The 23,157-nt window shown below is 40.2% G+C and overlaps 1 protein-coding gene across 14 annotated transcripts in view; it reads right to left on the bottom strand.

Annotated features, from left to right (window-relative positions):
- The window catches only part of LOC111955014 (thyroid hormone receptor beta), a 104,021-nt gene extending 81,237 nt beyond the window's left edge, over positions 1-22,784 (bottom strand). For 8 of the 14 annotated variants that reach the window (XM_023975038.2, XM_023975030.2, XM_023975043.3 and 5 more), the window contains exon 1: positions 22,517-22,784. The gene's annotated coding sequence lies outside the window, so the exon portion shown is untranslated. Of the gene's footprint in view, positions 1-20,841; positions 21,068-22,516 lie in introns of those variants that run through there. The other 6 variants (XM_023975032.2, XM_023975040.2, XM_023975033.2 and 3 more) reach the window with 2 other exon arrangements.
- Positions 22,785-23,157: the final 373 nt, after the last annotated feature.

Below are 23,157 nucleotides of genomic sequence, written 5' to 3'. Positions count from 1 at the left end.
CAGTGAATGTCAAACAACCAGCTAGAGCTGAACACACACACAATTACTTACTCACTCACTCGGACTCTGTTGTATGTCTGAGACCGCCCATGCAGTACATACATGTTAGTCATTTAGCAGACCCTCTTATCCAGAGACTTACAAGAGCAAATAGGGTTAACTTCTTATAGCTGCAGGGGCAGTATTGAGTAGCTTGGATGAAAGGTGCCCAGAGGTGCCCATAGTAAACTGCCTGCTCCTCAGTCCCAGTTGCTAATATATGCATAATATTATTAGTATTGGATAGAAAACACTCTGACGTTTCTTAAACTGTTTGAATGATGTCTGTGAGTATAACAGAACTCATATGGCAGGCAAAAACCTGAGAAGAAATCCAAACAGGAAGTGGGAAATCTGAGGTTGGTCGATTTTCAACCCAGCCACTATTGAATACACAGTGGGATATGGATCTGTTTGCACTTCCTACGGCTTCCACTAGATGCCAACAGTCTGTAGAACCTTGTCTGATGCCTCTACTGTGAAGTGGGGCTGAAGGAGACAGGAATTAGTCAGGTCTACCATGACCTGACCATGCTCTGACCATGCGAATTCACATGAGAGGGAGCTCTGTTCCATCGCACATCTGAAGTCAATGGTATTCTCTGGTTGGAACAAGATTTATGTTAAAAACATTCTAAAGATTGATTCAATACATCGTTTGACATGTTTCTACTGACTGTTACGGAACTTTTTGACATTTCGTCTGCTTTTAGTGAACGCGCTTCCTGACTTTGGATTTGTTTAACAAACACGCTAACAAAAATAGCTATTTGGACATAAATGATGGACATTACCGAACAAAACAAACATTTCTTGTGGAAGTGGGAGTCCTGGGAGTGCATTCCGACGAAGAACAGCAAAGGTAAGTGAAGARTTATAATYCTATTTATGAGTTTTGTTGACTGCACAATTTGGCGGGTAACTGTATGGCTTCCTTTTGTGGCTGAACGCMGTTCTCAGATTATTGAATATTGTGCTTTTGCCGTAAAGCTTTTTGAAYTCTGACACAGCGGTTGCATTAAYAACAAGTGTATCTTTAATTCTATGTAAAACATGTATCTTTCATCAAAGTTTATGATGAGTATTTATGTTATTTGACGTGGCTCTCTGCAATTTCTCCGGATATTTTGGAGGCATTTCTGAACATGGCGCCAATGTAAACTGAGGTTTTTGGATATAAATATGAACTTTATTGAACAAAACATATATGTATTGTGTAACATGAAGTCATATGAGTGTCATCTGATGAAGATCATCAAAGGTTAGTGATTCATTTTATCTCTATTTCTGCTTTTTGTGACTCCTGTCTTTGGCTGGGAAAATGGCTGTGTTTTTCTGTGATTTTGCAGTGACCTAACAATCGTTTGTGGTGCTTTCGCTATAAAGCCTATTTGAAATCGGACACTTTGGTGGGATTAACAACAAGATTACCTTTAAAATGGTATAAGATACATGTATATTTGAGGAATTTTATTTATGATATTTCTGTTGTTTGAATTTGGCGTCCTGCACTTTCACTGGCTGTTGTCATATCATCCTGTTAACGGGATTGCAGCTTAAGTGCCTTGTTCAAGGGCACATCGATAGATTTTTCACCTAGTCAGCTTGGGGATTTGAACCAGAGACCTTTCAGTTACTGGCACAACGTTCTTAACCACTGGGCTACCTGCCGCCAAAACATATCACACACTCTCAGTGTTACAACAAGCTGTGGTTGAGATTTTGGCCATAAACGTCTCACTTCCTATAATGGGGAAAAGGAAGCCAACTCTGCGGCTGCCATGGGTCATGAGTGGGAGGATTCGGACAGCGGGAGGGGTTGACATTTAATTCTCACTCCAAAACTCCTCTTGAAATATATCTCCCACAGGACATTCTAATGTGTTCATCTTAGAGTACAGTATGTGCAACATGCAGACCTGGGTTCAATTCCTATTTGAGATATTTGAAATACTTTGAGCGTTTGCTTTGAGTGATAGCGGACAGTTTTACATTTTTGTCATTTCAATAATTTAATAAATTGAATAAAAACCTTTAACCCTCCTGTCCCTGACTTTTCCTAAATATGTGTATTTTATACTCTAGCAGTACTTTGAAATACACTATATATACAAAAGTATGTGGACACCACTTCAAATTAGTGGATTCGGATATTTCAGCCACACCCGTTGCTGACAGGCTCTCTGCCATTGGATTCTGAACGTTCGATGGAGTGATGAATCACGCTTCACCATCTGGCAGTCCGACGGACAAATCTGGGTTTGGTGATTGCCAGGAGAACGCTACCTGCCCAAATGCATAGAGCCAACTGTAAAGTTTGATGGAGGAGGAATAATGGTCTGGGGCCATTTTTCATGGTTCGGGCTAGGCCCCTTAGCTCCAGTGAAGAAAATCTTAATGCTACAGCATACAATGACATTCTAGACGAATCTGTGCTTCCAACTTTGTGGCAACACTTTTGTCGAGATCGGTGTGGAAGTACTTGACTGGCATGCACAGCGCCCTGACCTCAACTTCATCTAACACCTTTGGGATGAATTGGAACACTGACTGCGAGCCAGGCCTAATCGCTCAACATCAATCCCCGACCTCACTATTGCTCTTCTGGCTGAATAGAAGCAAGTCACCACAGCAATGCTCCAACATCTAGTGGAAAGCGTTCCCAGAAGAGTGGGGGCTGTTATAGCAGCAAAGGGGGGACAAACTCAATATTAATGAACATGATTTTGGAATGAGATGCAGGTGTCCACATACTTTTGGTCATGTAGTGTAAATATCATAAAAGACAAAAACTTTCTGAGCATTTCTACCTCAAAGCGCCATGACAGTCAAAATGACRGTATGCATATTCAACAGTAGAATCCCCGGGCCTCAACAATTACCAATAGCTGCCAGTCTAATAAATCCCTTTAATATACAAAATCACAAAGAAACCATTAATATTTAATTTTGGATGTTCATAAAAAAACATGATATTAAGACAATGTATTTCAAAAGAACAGAATAGCATGTTTTGAGTTAAATGTATTAGTGCTTAGTAGACGAGGCTATATGACTGACATCTCACGCGTATATTCCCCTGCTCTACCAAAGTCAACACGTACACTGGGTATACCAAACATAAGGAACACCTAGGGCTGTTGCGGTGACCATATTAATCGCCACACCGGCAGTCACGAGTCATGACCGCAGTCAAATTCCACGTAACCGTTGAGTCACAGTAATCTCCTCTTATACACTCAGGACATGCATTGGTAGTACCCAACTCACTAACAATCATCAGGTCCTAATAGCCTGGTACTCAGGGCTCTATTGTCCCTCCACCAGGTCCTAATGGCCTGGTACTCAGGGCTCTATTGTCCTCTAACCACTCTGATGTCAATGCAAATGCAATCAAAAAGCACAAAACAGTATCATGCTTTTAAAACTCATCTCTTGCTGTGCGACAGCCTCTTGCTGTGCGACAGATTTTATTTCGCCCAAACTCTGTATGCCATGGACTCTCTAACCCTTTTCCTGCAGCTACCCAGTGCTTCATTTGGGAAGTCATGATTGGTCTAAACTACACTCAAAAATTTAAGAAATTCTAGTAATGGCCTTTGAGTGTGGACTGTATTATTATGCATACTGAATAGACTGGTTACCTGAACCACACCTCAAACAGTGGTTGATGGGTGGAGTGAACTAACTGGAGTAGCCTACCCAGCATGATTGAGAAACAAACAGGCGGGAAAGCGGCCTCCAAACTTTCTATTCATGAGTCTGGGAGAGAACATAAAGCCCTAGGCATTGATGTTGGTTCAGTGAATGATTGTACAGGGCGGCATACAGAGTTAGCCTACAATTACAGTGAATTTTTATTTGATTATGAATAGCCTAGTAATAGTAATTATATACATATAAAAATTCCCTATGCTTTGTTGTGAAAATATGTTACTATCGATGTTCCCGAACAGATTTCACTTCCAAATGAAGCACTGGGTCGCTGCTGGAACAGGGTTAGAGAGTCCATGGCATACAGAGTTGGGTGGAATAACATCTGTCGCACAGCAAGAGGCTGCAAACTCCTCAAACAGAGGTGGGGGAACTAACCGGAGAAGCCTACCAGCATGAGTGAAAAACAAAGGAGGAAAGCGGCCTCCATTCGCTATTCCAGTGATAAGGATGACATGTCTTTTTCCTCTGCTCCTGTTCCTCCACATGTAATAATAGACCATTCTAAATCAAATCAATTTTACATATTAGACTAGATTAAATTGAGAATAGTCTGATGGGTGAAAATATGATCACTTGAAGAGAGAACAGCGTGTGCAGCCTGAGGAACAAAGCGCAAGGTTTTTTAGCGACTTTCTCAAGTCATCAATAGTCTCTAGTCGCATCATGCAGCCCATATATCTTTTGATTTTAAGGCATTCTAAGGTTTGTATCATTCACAACTAAAGTAGCGAAATAACTCTAAATCTTATAGGACCTGTTTCAAATGACCATTTTACACTCAACATAGCCACTTCATATGCATACTCGCTCCGTAATGGGATAAATGTCCTTTCTATTTCATTCAGCTAAGTTCAATTATATTCTTCTTACTATAAAATCATATAATATAAAATAATGCCACAGGGACTTATAAACATATCTTGTCTGCTAACTGAACAAGCCTAGTCTATGGCACATAGCCAGATAACATACAGTAAACCAACTCATATTCTCTTCTTCTGAAATACATTTTCTTCATATCATGTTTCTTTAGACCTGAATAAAATAAATCATGGATTTATTGTGATGGTGTATATTCAATTGATTTATTAGACTTTTTATAAAAGGTAGATGTTCCAAAGATGCTCATCAGTGGTTTGTATTCATGGAGTCCTGGAGATGCTATGTTTAGCACCATCCCCCCTAAGAACAGCCTCAATTTGTCAGGGCATAGAGTCTACAAGGTGTCGGAAGCATTCCACAGGGATGCTGGCCCAATCTGTCCCACAGTTGTGTCAAGTTGGCTGGATGTCCTTTGGATGGTGGACCCTTCTTAAAACACACAGGAAACTGTTGAGCACGAAACTCAGCAACGTTGCAGGTCATGACACAAAACGGTGCGCCTGGCACCTACTACCATACCCCGTTTAAAAGCACTTACATATTTTGTCTTGCCCATTCACCCTCTGTATGGCACAAATACAACATCCACATCTCAATTGTCTCAAGTCTTAAAAATCCTTCTTTAATCTGTCTCCTCCCCTTCATCTACGCTGATTGAAGTAGATTTAACAAGTGACATCAATAAGGGATCACACCTGGATTCAGATATGGAAAGAGCAGGTGTTCTTAATGTTTTGTACACTCAGTGTGTATTTTACAGTAAGGATATTATGGAACATAACAGAATAAAATAGAAAGGTGTTGTATTTTCCCCAAATGACTATTGCTGATTGTCGCCAGTACTCATGAGGAACGCGTGAGCCGTGGTTATTCTAGTTATATTTTGAAACAGAGCCCATCCGTGCAATTTTGACAGTTGTTTGGCAAAATTAGGTTCATTAGAAACTGTAGAATCTCCTCATTCAAAACATCTGGCCTACATGGACTGTGTGCTAAGCTCCGTTCCCTTCTTGTCAATGGATGCTGCACTGGCCATCATTCTTTTCATTCTCAATTTTTAAATTGACAATATTATCAATTGTATCTTATGGCCACATCTATTATTATATGTGTGAAATTAGTTTCAACATCGTTTGGTGTCGTGAGGTTTCTTATGACTTATTTTAACATAATAAATGCATTAATTTAGCAATTGGAATAGACCATTGAAATTTACACAATTGAAATATTAAAATGGTCAGAATGACCGTCATGGTCATTCTAGCAGTTATGGAATTCTGGAGCTCCGAGTGTTAAGCATTTGAAATTAGTTCAAATATTATTCGAACCCAGGTCTGCAATGTGCAGGATTGGCAGCCAAGCATTGCAGAAAGAGAGCTCTTCCAGCCAGCATTGACCACTGTCGTTGCAAGGAGCTTTACTGTCTCTATACTGTGTGGTTGCTAAACAGTTGCTTCTGACAGCTGCGAGTAGAACCCCGGCCAGCCAATCAGCTTACAGCACACCACAGTTCATCCAGCAAATGAGCAGATGGAATTTGGCTCAGAGTTGCATGTTGTACTGTATTATGGAGGTCATGGCTGCTTCTCAAATGGCACCCTATTCCCTTAGCCAAGAGCCTCAACTCCTCCATGAAGTTAAACGCAGACTAGAGTTTTTTTTAAATGAACCTTCGACTAGCTATGTAGTCGATTCTTTAAAAAATCTTAATTAAAATTTAAAAAACTTTACCGTGCACCCCTACCTATGTTTGTCCTCTTCTGTTGCATGCCTGTCTCTGAAATCCATACTTTTTAATCAAACGTTAATCAATTACAACCACCGACTCTTTCCTAGTTTCCGTTCCTCTAAGATGGCAAATCAGCACGAATGCGCATGTAGCAATTTAATCTCCGATTACATAGGGATGGTAATGTACACTGCCTTGCAAAAGTATTCAGACCCTTGGGATTTCTTACCATTTTATTGTGTTACAAAGTCGGATTAAAATATATATTTCATTTATTTTTTTGTCAACAATCTACACAAAATACAGTAATGTCAAAGTAAACAACTAAAAACGAAAATATAGTCGTTGCATAAGTATTTAGCTCCCTAAATCAATACATGTTAGAAACCCCTTCGGCATCGATTACACCTATGAGTCTTCTTGGGTAAGTCTATAAGAGCTTTGCACACCTGGATTGTGTAATATTTGAGCCTTTATTGTTTTAAATAATTCTTCAAGCTCTGTCAAGATACTTGAAGAATTTTAAGTCGTCATAGATTTTCAAGCAGATTTAAGTGAAAACGGTAACTTGGCCACTCAGGAACATTCACCGTCTTCCTGGTAAGCAACTCCATCATAGATTTGGCCTTGTGTTGTAGGTTATTTCCCTGCTGAAAGGTGAATTCCTCTCCCAGTCTCTGGAGTAAAGCAGACTGAAGCAGATTTCCTCTAAGATTTTGCCTGTTCTTAGCTCTATGCCGTTTATTTTTATCCTGAAAAACTCCCCAGTTTTCGCAGATGTTAAGCATACCCCGACCATGACGCAGCCACCATGCTTGAAAATAAGGAGGCAGTTACTCCGTGATTTGTTGGATTTGAACCAAACATAAGACTTTGCATTTATGGCCAAAAAGTGTATTCCTTTGCTGTGATTTTTTTTGTAGTATTACTTTACTGCCTTGTTGCACACAAGATGTTTGGAATATTTTTATTCTGTATATTTGTATCTTCTTTTCACTCTGTCATTTAGGTCATTATTGTGGAGTCACTATAATGTTGTTGATCCATCCTCAGTTTTCTACCATCACAGACATTGAACTCTGTAGCCGTTTAAAAAAAAACAATGGCCTCATGGTAACATCCCTGAGCAGTTTCGTTCCTGTCTTGGAGCTCATTTCAGAAGGGTGACTGTATCTTGTGTCTGGGTGGTTTAAATATAATCTGCAGCATAATGATTAACTTGACTATGCTTAAGAGATATTCAATGTCTGCTTAGTTATTGTTACCCATCTATCAATCCCTGCCTTTTTTTATTTTACCCCACCACACCTCACTAATTGGAGTAAACTAATGGACAACAACACTTAGGCTTCTACTTACCAATTGTTTGGTCGATAGGCTGTTGGTCGACAGATTTCTTTAGTCAAGCAGTAGCAAAAAATAAATAAATAAATAACCTTGATGTACAAGACACCTATCTGATTCGAGGCTGTCGGAGTGGACTGATCTATTGTGGAGGCAGTGGGGATGGCACAGTCCTGCAGTCTAAGGTATGTGCTACTGAAATTGTTTATGGTTATATTATGTAAGAACAATGGTGCAACACACAAAAAAAATAAAAAAATTGCGCTTTCTCCCACGTTGGATAATGGTCGCTGTCCGCGGTTCTGAAACACATCACTGTGCTGTTGAATTGGTGCATTTTTCTAGACCATGTTGCTATGTGCATAATAGCAAAGTTACCCATAATATTGGTGTTCAGAACAATGCGGCGGAGGCAAAATCAGAGTTAAGAGATGAGAAAACAGCCCTTGCCTTAATTGTCTAAGAAAAGTGAGGAGAAAGGAAACCAACTTAATTGGGTCCACAAATGTGTCTGGCTTTATAAAGCATCCGTATACAGTGCATTGGGAAAGTATTCCGACTTGCCGTTTTCCACATTGTTACGTTAAGCCTCATTCTAAAATTCATGAAATAGTTTTTCCCCTCATCAATCATCACACAATACCCCACATTGACAAAGCAAAAACAGGTTTTTAGAAATTTTTGCAAATTTAAAATAAAAAAACTGAAATATCACATTTACGTAAGGATTCAGACCCTTTACTCAGTACTTTGTTAAAGCATGTTTGGCAAAGATTACAGCCTTGAGTCTTCTTGGGTATGACGCTGCAAGCTTGGCACACCTGCATTTGGGGAGTTTCTCCCATTCTTCTCGGAAGATCCTCTCAAGCTCTGTCAGGTTGGATGGGGAGCGTCGCTGCACAGCTATTTTCAGGTCTCTCCAGAGATGTTTGATCGGGTTCAAGTGCGGGCTCTGGCTGGGTGACTCAAGTACATTCAGAGACTTGTCCCGAAGCCACTCCTGCATTGTCTTGGCTGTCTGCTTAGGGTCGTTGTTCTGTTGGAAAATGAAACCTTCACCCCAGTCTGAGGTCCTGAGTGCTCTGAAGCAGGTTCATCAAGGATCTCTCTATACTTCACTCCGTTCATCTTTCCCTCGATCCTAACTAGTCTCCCAGTCCCTGCCGCTGAAAAACATCCCCACAGCATGATGCTGCCACCACCATGCTTCACCGTAGGGATGGTGCCATGTTTTTCTCCAGACGTGACGCTTAGCTCCAGAGTTCCTCTGTGGAGATGGAAGAACCTTCCAGAAGGACAAACATCTCTGCAGCGCTCCACCAATCAGTCCTTTATGGTAGAGTGGCCAGACGGAAGCCACTCCTCACTAAAAAGGCACATGACAGCCCACTTGGAGTTTGCCAAAAGGCACCTAAAAGACTCACACCATGAGAAACAAGATTTTCTGGCCTGATGAAACGTGTACAAGCTGCCTCACGTTACAGAAACAGGAGCACACACTAGTTAAAATTACATTGAATCAACATGGAATAGACGTTGAATTGATGTCTGTGCACAGTGGGAGGCTCCTGTCCTGTGGGCCATTCTGGCAAGGGTTTTTCTTTAAATTTGACTATTTTCTACATTGTAGAATAATAGCGAAGATATCACAACTATGAAATAACACATATGGAATCACGTAGAAACCAAAAAAAGTGTTTATTCACATATATTTAATATTCTTCAAAGTAGCCACCCTTTGCCTTGATGACATCTTTGCACACTCTTGGCATTCTCTCAACCAGCTTCATAAGCAATGCTTTTCCAACAGTCTTGAAGGAGTTCCAACATATGTTGAGCACTTGACTGCTTTTCCTTCACTCTGCGGTCCAACTCATCCCATCTCAATTGGGTTGAGGTCGGGTGATTGTGGAGGCCAGGTCATCTGATGCAGCACTCCATCACTTTCCTTCTAGGTCAAATAGCCCTTACACAGCCTGGAGGTGTGTTTTGAGTCATTGTCCTGTTGAAAAATAAATTATAGTCCCACTAACTGCAAATCAGATGGGATGGCATATCGCTGCAGAATGCTGTGGTAGCCATGCTGGTTATGTGTTCCTTGAATTCTAAATAAATCACAGACAGTGTCACCAGCAAAGCACCCCCACACCATCACACCTCCACAGTGGGTGCCACACATGCGGAGATCATCTGTTCAACTGCTCTGTCTCAAAGACACGGCGGTTAGAACCAAAAATCTCAAATTTGGACTCAAATCAGATCAAAAGGACAGATTTCCACCAGTCTAATGTCCATTGCTCGTGTTTCTTGGCCCAAGAAAGTCTCTTCTTATTGGTGTTCTTTAGTAGTGGTTTCTTTGCAGTAATTCGGCCATGAAGGCCTGATTCACGTAGTCTCCTCTGAACAGTTGATGTTGAGATGTGTCTGTTATTTGAACTCTGTGAAGCATTAATTTGGGCTGAAACCTGAGGTGCAGTCAACTCCAATGAACTTATCCAGAGGTAAGAGGCAGAGGTAACTCTGGGTCTTCTTTTCCTGTGGTGGTCCTCATGAGAGCCAGTTTCATCATAGCGCTTGATGGTTTTTGCGACTGCTCTTGAAGAAACTTTCAAAGTTCTTGAAATTTTCCACATTGACTGACCTTCATGTCTTAAAGTAATGATGGACTGTTGTTTCTCTTTGCTTATTTGAGGTGCTGTTGTCATAATATGGACTTGGACTTTTACCAAATAGGGCTATCTTCTGTATACCACCCCTACCGTGTCACAACACAACTGATTGGCTCAAACGCATTAAGGAAAGAAATTCCACAAATTAACTTAACAAGGCACACCTGTTAATTTAAATGCATTTCAGGATACTACCTCACGAAGCTGGTTGAGACAATGCCAAGAGTGTGCAAAACTGTCATCAAAGCAAAGGGTGGCTACTTTGAATAATCTTTTTGGTTACTACATGATTCCATACGTGTTATTTCATATATGTGATGTCTTCACTATTATTCTACAATGCAGAAAATAGTAAAAATAAAGAGAAATCCTGGAATGAGTAGGTGTATCCAAACTTTTGACTGGTACTGTACAAGTACCATGGTAAAATATGTCACTACAGACAACTTCAGGAACAGAAATGAGAAGGGCAAATCAGGTCTTACCAGTTCAATCAACAAGGCCTCACCACTATACAGATGTAGGATCTTCATTTGAGCCAGTTTGCTACAACAGGAAATGTGAATTATTATGTGGATTATAATTAATTTACATTTTCATAAGGGAAAATCAAGTCTGAAAGTTGAAATCCAGATGCATTGCAGGAAAGTTCTCCTGCAACAGGGTGATTAAATTAAGAATCCTACATCTGTACACATCCCAGACCACATCACATCGGTTGGTACAGTACGTTGTAAAGAAAACAAACCAGAAATGCAGTAATTATTATGTTCAAACATGTACCAGGCTTGCAGAAAGAAGAAGACGTGTTTGTGTTTGGGCAAAGCTCTCTCTTTCGCATTTTTCTGTGATCTTGATAAAATGTAAGAATCATTAAGATGCTCCTGAGAACATGCTGGGTTGACTATCTGAGGTTGTGCTAAACCATTGCAGATGCTTGTGTTGTGTCCCAAATAGCACCCTACTCTCTACATAGGGCTATGTCAAAAGTAGTGTACTATGGGCCCATTTGGGAATAGGCTGCCATTTGGGACGTAGCCTTGGTGCTGCTGTCGGTAGTCAAGAGGCCAAGCTGCCACTTCGCTGCCAAGCTGCGCATTTTGTCCAGGATTGACACACACAAACACCACAGGAACACAAGACAATTTCATTACTCAGCTGTCAAGTCGTCTTTCTCATGCTGTCCTTTCCTCATACAGCTGTGTTCTGTTCTAGGCATGTGTTGTGTGTTCTGTTCTTTACAGCACCAGACATTGTTGTTTGTTGCGTCATCTGACACCGTGCAGAAACCGACGACCATTAAACTACGCCGTTCATTTAACACAAGAAAATATAAATTGTTGAAAACATCTTGTCTCTTCCAAACCGTGGCTCAACTCCCCTGCTGTACGCCATCCAAACCCTCACAGGGGCCTGTATGCACATCAGACCTGGATTCAAATATCCTTCGAAATCATTTGAAATAGTTTATCTGGGCTTGAATGAGCTCGCCTGGAGCAATGGAACCAATAGAATAGTCGAGAAAAGTTTAAACCCCACCTATTTGCCAATTCAGGCAGACTAGAGAAAATGTTAAAAAGTATATAAAATATTTGAAATAGTATTTGAACACAGGTCTGTGGCACATCAGGAGACATCTCCTAGAGAGGAGACGGACCAGGTACAACTCCTTCTGGGGCATTCTGTGGGCTCATCCATCCTAACATACCAACCCAATGCTACCTGTAGCAGCCTGCCTGTCTGTTTGCCATCTGGCCAATGTCTATTTTCTGCAACATTCATAAACTCCCCTATAGGCACATTAAGGAAAAAACAACCCCAATGAGCTAAACAAAGGAACCTTTGTGGAGAAGTGCTGAATCAGGTGGATAATACTTACTCTCCTGCAGGAGTAAACAATGTGTATCTACCTGACCTATTATATAATCGGATCGCTTACCGCTTCAAGAGATTCATGTGATTAATGATCACACCATTCCAAAACACTGTACTATCTCAATCAGAACTTGGATCAATTATCTTCCTTTACCTCACAGGAACACATACAAAGGATTTGCAGCCATGAGTGGTTTGCATTCAGTGTCTACGTCCCAAATGGCTCCCTATTCCCTATATAGTGCACTACTTTTGACCGGGGCTTATAACCTAACAAGTATCTCTGCTTTCCTAAGCAGGATCATCATACGGTAGGTTAAGGTTTAGCCCTAGATTCAAACCAACACTGATTTAACGACCTGCACACAGCATTAGACTTGTAGCCCTTTCCTGCAGTCAAATGACTAAACACCCTCTAGTGTGCTCATGGGTGGAATATTATCAATAWTTTTCATCATTGCAAAAGGAATAAACAGTTTTTTTTACAAAAAAATTTAAATCAGGTGTGTCTATGTCAAACAGTCTTGTTATATTTCAGGCTTTTGTGATGTATAAAGTGTAATATTGGTACGCAAACTCAAAATGTAATACATTTCAACTCTATATCTGACACGGTACATAGTGTCTTCTTTTTTTTAAGCCCATAACCACGTGTGTGAGGCGTATCCTTTTGTTTCAAAGTAGATTTGTTTAAGACTACCAATAAACACTCTCCGTGACCCTAATTTAGCCCGCTGCATTAAAAGCTGTTGGCTGAAAACAATGCCAATGTCAGCTGGAGCAGAAATCCCCTTCTAAAGTCAATTTGTTTGAATCGCAGCCTCTATGTTAAATTCCGCTAAAGTGCAATATCATTTGATAACTTGTTCTCAACTTGCCTACCTGGTTAAATAAAGGTGAAATAAATAAATAAAAAATCATGTGGGCATTAGCAGTGTGATTAGTGGGCATTAGCCGTGTGATTAGTGGGCATTAGCAGTGTGATTAGTGGGCATTAGCAGTGTGATTAGTGGGCATTAGCAGTGTGATTAGTGGGCATTAGCAGTGTGATTAGTGGGCATTAGCCGTGTGATTAGTGGGCATTAGCAGTGTGATTAGTGGGCATTAGCAGCCTGAATATAGTCAAAACAGTTAGAACACAGCACAGCTTGCAGCCAGCCAGCTGGTCAGTGATGAAATAAAAGAGAGAGAGAGAGAGAGAGCATTTTAGCTCGCTCAAAGATGTGAGATAACGGTTCTGTCCCAAATGACACCGTTCTGTCCCAAATGACACCATATTCCCTTTAGAGTGCACTATTTTTGACCAAGGCCCATAAGTGGGTGGGTTTGTACTTTTCGGACTATTCCATAGGTTCCATATTGCCAGGCAAGAGCATTAAGTATTTGAAGGAAACAAATAGTATTTGAACCCAGGTCTGAGCAGACCTAGAAGGAAGACCTTGAGCCCTTACAACAACTCCGAAGTGGCATGGAGCAGGGTGTAGTGGTATCCATCAACTGATTATTGACATGGAGAACCCAAAACTCGGGCCGCAGAACTCTGAGTAGAACATATGAGTCTGGTCTGACCCGTAATAGCTCATGAAATGTTTGTGTATGTAGGGTGAGAGACTGCAAGTCAGAGAATTAAACTATGACTTTCATGAAGAGTGACTGGCCTAACATGGCGTAGAGCAGGATGGAGAAAGCATGGACGAACAGACATACAACAATCATTTACTGTTGGTTGAGGAGATAATGTATGGAGAAACTATATTGTGCACTACATTTGATAGAGTCCTGTGGGCCCTTTGGGACACAGACACTGTAGGCTTTAATGGGATGGGAATTTGAGGGTGGTAATTAGAGGTCGACCGATTAATCGGAATGGCCGATTAATTGGGGCCGATTTCAAGTTTTCATAACAATTGGAAATCGTAATTCTGGATGGCGATTTTGCCTTTTTTTTTTTTTTTTTACACACCTTATTTAACTAGGCAAGTCAGTTAAGAACACATCTTATTTCAATGACGGCCTAGAACGGTGGGTTAACTGCCTTGTTCAGGGCAGAACGACAGATTTTTACCTTGTCAGCTCAGATTCAATCTTGCAACCTTACGGTTAACTAGTCCAACGCTCTAACCACCTGCCTCACGAGGAGCCCTCCTGTTATGTGAAGCAGTAAGAAGCCAAAGCAAGTTGCTAGCTAGCATTAAACGTATTTTATAAAAACAATCAATCATAATCACTAGTTATAACTACACATGGTTGATGATATTACTAGTTTATTCTAGCTGTCCTACGTTGCATATAATCGATGCAGTGCGCATTTGCGAAAATAGACAGATAGATAGTGTACCTAACCATAAACATCAATGCCTTTCTTAAAATCAATACACAGAAGTATATATTTTAAACCTGCATATTTAGCTAAAAGAAATCCAGGTGCATATCCAATATTAACCAGGTGAAATTGTGTCACTTCTCTTGCGTTCATTGCACGCAGAGTCAGGGTATATGCAACAGTTTGGGCCGCCTGGCTCATTGCGAACTAATTTGCCAAATAATATGACATAACATTAAAGGTTGTGCAATTAACAGGAATACTTAGACTGATGGATGCCACCCGTTAGATAAAATACAGAACGATTCCGTATTTCACTGAAAGAATAAATGTTTTGTTTTCGAGATGATAGTTTCCGGATTCGACCATATAATGACCTAAGGTCGTATTTCTGTTTGTTGTTATTATAATTAGATAGAGCAGTCTGACTGAGCGATGGTGGCACCAGTAGGCTCGTAAGCATTCATTCAAACAGCACTTTCCTGCGTTTTGCCAGCAGCTCTGCTGTTTATGAATTCAAGCCTATCAACTCCCGAGATTAGGCTGGTGTAACGATGTGAAATGGCTAGCTAGTTAGCGGGGTGCGCGCTAATAGCGTTTCAAACGTCACTCGCTCTGAGACTAGAGTAGTTGTTCCCCTTGCTCTGCATGGGTAACGCTGCTTCGAGGGTGGCTGTTGTCGATGCGTTCCTGGTTCGACCCAGGTAGCGCGAGGAGAGGGACGGAAGCTATACCGTTACACTGGCAATACTAAAGTGCCTATCCAATAGTCAAAGGTATATGAAATACAAATGGTATAGAGAGAAATAGTCCTATAATTCCTATAATAACTACAACCTAAAACTTCTTACCTGGGAATATCGAAGACTCATGTTTAAAAGGAACCACCAGCTTTCATATGTTCTCATGTTCTGAGCAAGGAACTTAAACGTTAGCTTTCTTACATGGCACATATTGCACTTTTACTTTCTTCTCCAACACTTTGTTTTGCATTATTTAAAACAAATTGAACATGTTTCATTATTTATTTGAGGTTAAATTGATTTTATTGTGTATTATATTAAGTTAAAATAAAAGTGTTAATTCAGTATTGTTGTAATTGTCATTATTACAAATCATTAAAAAAAATTGTCCGATTAATCGGTATCGTCTTTTTTTTGGTCCTCCAATAATCGGTATCGGTATCGCGTTGAAAAATCATAATCGGTCGCCCTCTAGTTGTGTGAGAGACGAGACATCAATTCTTATGAGGTCTAAGTTATGTTCATACAGTTTAAGTCTGAAGTTTACATACACTTAGGTTGGAGTCATTACAACTCGTTCAACCACTCCACAAATTTCTTGTTAACAAACTATAGTTTTTGGCAAGTCAGTTAGGACATCTACTTTGTACCGCTCAGGAAGGAGACGCGTTCTGTTCCTAGAGATGAACGTACTTTGGTGCGAGAAGTGCAAATCAATCCCAAAACAGCAAAGGACCTTGTGAAGATGCTGGAGAAACAGGTACAAAAGTATCTACATCCACAGTAAACGAGTCCTATATCCACATAATCTGTGCATTATTAAACCAAATTGAACATGTTTCATTATTATTTGAGGCTAAATTGATTTTATTGATGTATTATATTAAGTTAAAATAAGTGTTCATTCAGTATTGTTGTAATTGTCATTATTACAAATACCAATATATATATATATATTTATTTGAAATATGATTATAATATTTGTTTTATATATATTTTTAATTTATTTTTTGTATTTTTTGTATTTATTTTTAAAATCGGACGATTAATCGCTATCGGCTTTTTTTGGTCCTCCAATAATCGGTATCGGTGTTGAAAAATCATAATCGGTCGACCTCTAGTGGTAATAGTTGAATTATTCAACAGTGCAGGAGTTATATGTTTGAACTTGGCTGTGCCGTTAAAATGAATCATAGCTTTTAAAAAGACGTGCTGCAAATCTCATGCCCTATCCAGCCTTTAGACATTTGGGCTATTCCCTAAGGTTTGACCAACACACAGCAAGTCTTTTTTGTCATAATGCAAGGTTTGAGCAAGTTTCTTTTTAATCAAAGCTTCTTTCCAAATGGCTTAGGGTTACTTTGTTCACTGGAGGAAAACGAAAGACGGCAACCACTGAAAACAACCCTGGGTCTAACTGGCAAGCCTCACTTACAATATAGCCTAGGCTTATCTAGTAAAACTATTCCTTTACTTTGAGACTCTCAAAACAATTTAAACATTTTAAAACCACACAATACTTTTTTTCTTTCCTTAAGTCTAATATTTTTTGCTTTAAAAAGGTAGCCAGGCAGTCTGCCCCTTCATGGCAATAAAACACATGCAATTCATGGAAGAAGAAGAAAAAAAATCAACAAAGAAACAAAAGTACACCACTACGCCATGGGCTTTGTTCGGAAGAAGCTCATGGTCTCTGGAAGATAAGAAAACTGGCATGTTGTTTGATAAACCTTCTCCCTTTTGGAGTACCACGTGTGTTACTTAAGGTACCACAGTGTCCCATAGGACTGGTCAGAAGTAGTGCTCTATATAGGGAATAGGATCAACACTGACAACTCTCCTATACCCAGCACTGTATCTACAAGCTGACAGTGTCTACTCAACCCTTCAAATCAAACAATCACCACTACACATGCTCAATCAAACAACTTCCACAACACTGATGCATTTAAATCCAAGCAATAAATAATCACAACCATGATTCAATATTAATATTGTTCTTTTAAGCTCTTGTATTGAACAGTAAGAAATTCCCAGACTCATGAGGGCAAAAGCAGGAAATCCTGAATCCTCCAACGAAGATTAAGAAAACCAGAGAATTTGGGGAAAGTTACCAGAATTTTGCAGTCAAAGCTGGAATAACAACCAACCATGTAGCACCCAATTTGCTCCATCTCGGTTTTCCCCTCAATAAAAAAGAATTAGGCTAAACGGTGTGCTACACTCAAATTGCTCCTGACACAAGACATGCAGGGTTTGAAAGGGCAGACATTTTAAAAGACACCTCTTGGTAGCACACCATGCAAGTCTACGTACAAATCCAATAACATTGACAAAGTTAGTTATCACATTTAAGTCAAAGAATGAAGTTTGCATCCCAAATGGAGCCCTATTCCCTATATTGTTAACTACTTTTGACCAGAGCCCCATGGGTCAATGTTCTGTCCTTAGGTTATCCGTAGAAGCAGAGGAACATTGAGAAACGCTTAGTAGTGACATTACCTGATAGTAGATCCCTTCCTACTTTCTATGGCTTCCACACTATCTATCCCTACATAGTACTTTTGAACAGAGCATTGACAGTGGACAGCTAGTACAGAAATACCAAAATACCTTAGGTATTCTCATTAGAGAATATGAATATAGGCTAACTTCTACTCACTGTAGATATGAAAAGTATTTTGAAATGAAGAGTACTCCAAAATCCACAAACTGTGTTTCTAATCACATTCAGTTTCAAGCTTTGGTCAAGAACTGTACAGTGCCCTTGGAAAGTATTCAGACCCCTTGACTTTTCCCACATTTTGTTACGTTACACCCTTAAATAAATAAAAACTCAGAAGCAATCTACACACAATACCCAATAATGCAGGCTGACCTCGTTCGTCAGTTGAACAGTGTTTCCTCCAACACATTGATTGGTGCAGCTGGCATCTGGGTTAAGCGGGCGAGTGTTAAGAAGCGCGGTTTGGCGGGTCATCTTTCGGAGGACGGGTAACTCCACCTTTGTCTCCACATATCTTAAAGTAATGATGGACTGTCGTTTCTCTTTGCTTATTTGAGCTGTTCTTGCCATAATATGGACTTGGTCTTTTACCAAATAGGGCTATCTTTTGTATACCACCACTACCTTGTCACAACACAACTGATTGGCTCAAACGCATTAAGGAAAGAAATTCCACAAATTAACAAGGCACACCTGTTAATTGAAATGCATTCCAGGTGACTACCTCATGAAGCTGGTTGAGAGTGTGCAAAGGAGTCATCAAGGAAAACGGTGGCTACATTGAAGAATCTCAAATATATTTTGATTTGTTGAACTCTTTTTTGTTTACTACATGATTCCATGTGTGTTATTTCATAGTTTTGACATCAGCACTATTATTCTACAATGTAGAAAATAAAGAAAAACCCTGGAATGAGTAGGTGTGTCCAAACTTTTGACTGGTACTGTATATTATTTTGTAAAAATATATATGATTTTTTTATTTTTTTAAATTAAATTTTACCCCCTTTTCTCCCTAATTTTCGTGGTATCCAATCGCTAGTAATTACTATCTTGTCTCATCGCTACAACTCCCGTACGGGCTCGGGAGAGACGAAGGTCGAAAGTCATGCGTCCTCCGAAGCACAACCCAACCAAGCCGCACTGCTTCTTAACACAGCGCGCCTCCAACCCGGAAGCCAGCCGCACCAATGTGTCGGAGGAAACACCGTNGCACTGCGCCCGGCCCGCCACAGGAGTCGCTGGAGCGCGATGAGACAAGGATATCCCTACCGGCCAAACCCTCCCTAACCCGGACGACGCTAGGCCAATTGTGCGTCGCCCCACGGACCCCCCGGTCGCGGCCGGCTGCGACAGAGCCTGGGCGCGAACCCAGAGACTCTGGTGGCACAGCTAGCGCTGCGATGCAGTGCCCTAGACCACTGCGCCACCCGGGAGGCAAAATATATATGTTTTAATATATTTTCCTTTATTATTTTCGACCTAAACCTACCACACCTCCCCTAATTGGAGTAAACTAATGGACAACAATACTTAGTCTTCTACTTTCAGCTTATACATACATTTGACGGACAGTATATTTTACATGAGTTATCTTTTGTTCGTTTTTAGTCCCAGCCTTCAGCTAACCTCAATTTAAGGATATCATTAAATTGAACATGGATTTATTGTTGTTGTTGAAAAAAACGAACTAATTGGTTTTAATAAAATTCAATGAAAAACTTGAATGATACACACTGTCCAGGTTTTATGGTGAGAATGTCCGTGCAATGCAACTTCTGGAGACGTGTGAATGCGAAGATGGCCCCAATATTTATATAAAACATTATATTTGGGAGCAGTATAACGGTGAGTGCACATTCTCCTTCATATTGGATCTTTTTCCAGCTACTGTGAAAAGTTAGAATGTGCGCAAAATCCTCCATTGTTTTAATATTACATGCCCACAACGTGCAATTATGGTGCCTGTACGTGTATTTAGACATAGCCTATTTAAAACAAGTCGTTGTTTTGTTTTGTTTAGAATTTGATTTGAATTATTCACACGGTTTTTAGGCCTTATCAATAATTAATTTGATCTTGCTTATTGACAACATTTGGCATGTCCATGCTCAGCAAAAATGCAATTTACAGTTGGCCTAACCCCTACATCAATGTGAATGCTACTGAAGCCATGCAATTACTTAGAACAATGTGGACTGCAAACTGGTTCAAGTTAACATATTTAGCAAAGATGGGATGGGTCGACATTTTGTTATTTCAATTCTGTAAGCTGTTTAACAAACTATAATGGCCTAACATTGGAGTTGATTCCAAGGCAAAATATAAAATACCATAAATACACCACTTGAAGCAACCACATATTTAGCCATCGAGCACGTTCTGATTGGCCAGTGAGGGGCCAAACCCACAATTGGTTTATTAATCAAAACCCAGCCCTTTCACGCCACTGCCAGCACAGTGCTGATCATTTTTGGTGGTGAAAATAGCACAAATATTTTGGACACACCCCCATACCTATAGCGCTACCACCAGTGCTTAGATTTACGATTGTGTTAGGTTTGTTAATCGATTACAAATGACATGACTCCCCCTTGACTAAATAAAAAATACTAACCCCTCCCCCCATGACTGAAATTGAAAAAGCATGACCCTCCCCCATTTTCCTCCGGGTAACAATTGTGTACATTTCGACCACTCCCTTATCAGAAGTTATCCTGCAAGTCCACTGATAGTACAGGCCAACCGAGGACATTCAAAAGTCTGCTTTCATGCCGTGTCAAACTAACAACCTCGAAGTTTCAATAGCCTGAATACAGAACCCTGGCAGATCAGAAAGGATTGGACATTTACGTAATCCAGTGGCTATCAGACATCCACTGCAGGCGTGCTTTGGTGCTTTCAATAGGGCTACATTAGGATATAGCCCGGTTAATTTACACTAGGGCTAACTCGTGTCACAAATTATCCTAATGTATATTTAATCGATGTAGGTGTTGTAAGTCTACTCGTACCGTTAGGTCAGCTTTTGATTTCTTCACCAGTTRGCAAATTGACTTCAATTTTCACACGGCGTCGCTGTGCAGGCTGTCATTTGACCTGAAATACCCCCAGCCAGAACGGCAGAATCCATGAGAGCGGAGAATTCTGATACATGTCCCGAAACTCTATCTACGGCAACCCTGGAAGGACAATTTCATTCTGAGGCACGTTGATACGAAGTTGCAGAACATGTTTATCAGATCCACGTGACGTAATATTGTAACCATTCCAACAAAATATTGTTACATTGTAACTACCCACAGTGGTAATAGAGGTTTAAATCATAATTCACTTTCCACAAAGGAAAAAAAATCGTTTACAGCACTTTGTAGTCTATTTAGGCTAAGAATGAGTGATGGTGCAACGTTATAGCCTAAAATAATTATTAAGTTACAGGGGCAATATATTGGCTACTTCCAAACATGACTGATATGCCTTCAATGAGCTATTAGACGACCAGCACAGTGCCCAATCAAAACCCCACTTATCAGCCATGAAGCTACGTTATCTCAACGATGAGAGCAACCATCTATTTCCTCCTTACCTTGCATAACATTTCCTCACCCTTTTAACATCTCTAGACTTCCCGTGTTGTGCCATAGGCCTAGGCCTAAATGACGTATTTATTTTCCATATAAAAGGTCTGTGCCTTATATAGGTCAGTGTCTCCAATGACAAATAGCTTACTGTTAGGCTACTTGATGCATAACTTATTTATATGATTCAAGAACGAATGACTCATACATATTGGATATTATTTAGAACATTTGAAATTCAGCATTGATTGTGATTGGCAACATATTTCTTATTTCTAGTGTTTTTGTTATACCTTATATTATTTTTAGTACTACATTGATATTGATTACTGCGTTGTTGGGTTAGAGCTTGCAAGAAAGGCATTTCCCTTGTCCATTAACTTGAAACGCGTAATATTTTCTCTTACAAGACAGTTTTAATAGCCCAATAATAAGGCCTATTAACGTACACAAAGCCATTCTTAAGCCATTATTAATTATTCATTCTGCATCTATCAAGTTGTTAGGCGAGCATAGGCTATTTTATTTAGCCTACTTAGACAATAGCCTGCATGACAAAGTTTTGTTAATATTTGGGACAGGCTATCCAGATGTTCTGAACAGCGCATTTGAATTATAAAGCGCCCCAGTCTGTGTGTGTCTAAAGACAGACCGGCAACAAATTATAATCCATATAACGTTATAAATACTTGRTGACTGGCCAATGGCACGCCGCAGTTGTAATTCTGATGCAAACTGTAGCCTACACAAACAATATWCGAAATGCACACCTAGATTAATCTGCCGATTCTACCCCTAAATTATTTCACATACGCCCACATTATAAAACCTTGATTTCAGACCGCCATTAGCCTGAACAACAAACACCAACTCAAGAGATCGTATAAAAAAACAATTCGACAAAAGTAGACAATAGTCAGGCAAAGGGAGTGTTTCTTTCCGACAAACGAATGAACAGTCTAGCGACTTCTGGAACGTCTACAAACGGACGTAATTTTTTCAACAGCATCTTTTCCCTGCCCCGGAATATTYATGTTTCAAAGAAGAACACAATAATTGGACAACATACTACATACGCAGCAAAGAATAACACAAAAATGGGGCAACATACCACATACGCAGGTCGGCACACAGAAATGCTATTTTCCGACACTCCGCCGGTGCATTCCTCTCTTACTGAGTTTGTGTGGATGTAGTCGGTGTTTGTTGTACCTGCGAGCGGGATGGAACAGATGCAACGCGTGCCCTGGAATGACCCGACGAAGCTGAGTATGCTAGAAAGTCTGGGCTGACCAACTTCAACATGGACCCAGGAAAACGAAGTGTAGCCTACTGACAACCGCAGCGCTCGGATTGATCGCTATGGGGAATCAGAGAGCTGTTGTTTGAATCCCTGTCAGCCAGGAAACAAACCAAGCATCACCCAGTGGCGGTTGGTGCCATTTAAAATGAGGGAGGATGATTATTTTTTCATGAGCATGGCCTTATTTCTATTACAGCATAGTGGGTGACTGTCATTCATATTCCAATCACCCAGCTCAATGTAACATTGATAGATTATTATTAGATATATATATATATTTTTTTTTTAATTCTCCCCAATTTCATGGTATCCAATTGGCAGTTAGTCTTGTCTCATCGCTGCAACTCCCGTACGGACTCGGGAGAGGAGAAGGTCGAGAGCCATGCATCCTCCGAAAAAACGYCCCAACCAAGCCACACTGCTTCTTGACACAATTCCCGCTTAACTTG

This window comes from Salvelinus sp. IW2-2015, linkage group LG30 (genome assembly GCF_002910315.2).
Source record: "Salvelinus sp. IW2-2015 linkage group LG30, ASM291031v2, whole genome shotgun sequence".
NCBI classification, from domain to species: Eukaryota; Metazoa; Chordata; class Actinopteri; order Salmoniformes; family Salmonidae; genus Salvelinus; species Salvelinus sp. IW2-2015.
Note: the sequence above shows the minus strand (reverse complement) of the source record. Positions and strands in the feature narration are given on the sequence as shown.